Below are 2500 nucleotides of genomic sequence, written 5' to 3' on the forward strand. Positions count from 1 at the left end.
GTATTATGAGACTTACATGATTTATTGTTATACCCATTTTAACTCCAGGAAATGATGAGGCTTAGAGACGTAGAGATCATATAACCAGAAGCAGAGGCAGGATTTAAACCTAAAATACCCAACTACAGAGCTCAGGGTCTGAATCGCCGTCCTGTACTCCTACTAAAGGCAGAGCACACATTCTTACCCAGGGCCTGTTTGCTGAACAGCCTGTGATTTTTCAGGGTCTCACACAGCTTTTAATCTAAAACAGTGGTTCTCAAATGTGGTCTAATGATCCATGCTGATCCATGACAGGGTTTCAGGGTTTCACTGTCTGGCAGCAAAATAAAAAGATAGAAGACAATTTTAAGAGTTTTTCTTACCATTAAGTATGTTCAATTTAAAGAATCACACTTTGTTTTGGGATTATATTCTTTCTCTTCTGGATCAAAAATATCCCTTCTTTTTATCTAATGGTGGTGATAGTTGATGATAGCATTTTTTTAACTCTTTTAATTAAAAATTATAAATTTCTTAACCCTATGTCCCCTGCCTCACACTGGAGAAGGAATTGTATTTATTTATTTGGAAAATTTTAAAATCTGGACTCTTTTGAAAAAGCAAAAATGCTATTAGGGAATGAAGGGTGGTACCCAAAGCAACTTCTGTAGGAGTGTCCAAGATTAAGCCTTATGCTAGGCAGTACCATTTTATGGTTTTTTAAAGAATTTTCAAGGATGCAGGCTACCCTTGAAAGAAAATGATGTTATTAGTGTATGAATATATTTTTATAGAATAGCACTGTTCAGATACAAAACACTTAAACTTTGACTGAGTCATGTGCATGCAACCTACTAAGTGCTTACACATTCAGCATCTCATTTGATCTGCACCCAACACTCCGTGACACAGTGCTACTGTAACAGAAAGGAAATACAACAGGATATACTTCTTATTAGTATTATTCAGCCTCTCTTAGCCTCAGTTTCCTTTTAGGAAGGAATTGTTTCTATCTTAAAGGATTATTTCATGGATTGTAAATAATGTAGGAAAAACTTTGGTCATGGCACAAAGCATATAGCAGTCAATAACTGCTATCTATTGTTGTAATTATTATGATCCTCATTTTACAAATGAGAAAACTACAACTCAGATTAAAGCATGAGTTAAAGTAGTTCATCTGGTTAAGTGATGAAGTTGGAGATTGAGACAAATTCTATCTGCATCCCCCAAGCTTCTTTTGGTTATCCCTCACCCACAATTCTATATTAATCCCAAACCTTATCTTCACTATCCCACACCACAATTTTAGTAATGGTTAGAAGCTGAGAAGTGCCACTGACTTAAATGTGCCTCCACCATTCTGTAGATATGTGTCTTTGATGTCTTTGTCCACATGGTCACAGCAAATAAACTTTTCAATAGAAAAATCAAATAAAATTTAAAATGATTCATTGTACATATCAAGCCAATAAAAGTTATATTATAACAAATAGTATAAATTAAAATTGTAAAGATTTTCAGATGATCTGAAAAGTAGGATCCTACAGTGCATAAAGGAGGCCGTGGCTGAAGGTCACCAGTTTAAGGGGAAGGTAAAATTTGAAGGTATCTATAAAAGATACCTCATTGTGTAATAGGTGCATACCAGCAGATATATTTTTCAAAATTGTAGATACCAATAGTCAGTGTGCTTATTTATGTTTATTTTGTTTTTGGTTTAAATTACCTAGAGAGTGACATCATCTCTCTAGGGTAGAGCATTGTTTTAATTGTTAATGGAATATTAGAAAAAAGTGGGTGTGTCACTGATTCCTTAGTAAAAAGCTTTATTTTCATCATAATTCTAAAGAATAAAGAGTTTCTTTTTAAAGAGAAAGCAGAAGTATGACATAGTTCAGTCCTCAGACGGAGAAAATAAGGAAGGAAAAACAGTTTCTTTTCCTTTCTTTCAGAGGGCTTTGTTTTTCTCTTACTGTAACATACTCATTAGGGTCCCATCTCTTGTTTTGAGCGCATCAGAGAGTTGGATTTTAAATACCTGTTTCTCACATATTCAGAAACAAGTAAATACTGAATATACACTGTGTTGTGAGAATGAGCATCACAAACTTAAAGGATTCAACAGTTATTAAATTTCATATCTTCCTGTGATTTAGGGTGGAAATTTGCAGCAGAGAGATTATTACATGTTATGTCAGCCACCAGACAGAAAGGACAACAAAGTCCCGATCTCCAAAGGGAAGTTGAGGTATAAGAGACAGGAATACCAGTGAGAAGTATGAGAGAGTGGGTGGGAGATAATGTTTAGAATCTCTTTTGCTGCCCCCAATTTATGAAAATGGCTTGAAAATATTTATAGTCAAAGACCAAAATATTTCTTCAAAGAAGATTAGCTTTGATCCATTAAAAGTAATGAGTAGGAATATTAAAAAAAAAAAGTTTTAAGTACCTGAGTATCTTGCCAGCAACTGACCACCACTGCTAAAAGTGAGGAGAGACACAGCTTTCATCATTG

The 2500-nt window shown here is 34.6% G+C and overlaps 1 protein-coding gene across 1 annotated transcript in view; it reads left to right on the forward strand.

Moving 5' to 3' along the window:
• Positions 1 to 2500, forward strand: part of CALCR (calcitonin receptor) — a 153267-nt gene that overhangs the window by 12662 nt on the left and 138105 nt on the right. The gene's annotated exons all lie outside the window — the stretch shown is intronic.

Source organism: Pongo abelii, chromosome 6 (assembly GCF_028885655.2).
Source record: "Pongo abelii isolate AG06213 chromosome 6, NHGRI_mPonAbe1-v2.0_pri, whole genome shotgun sequence".
Classification (NCBI taxonomy): domain Eukaryota; kingdom Metazoa; phylum Chordata; class Mammalia; order Primates; family Hominidae; genus Pongo; species Pongo abelii.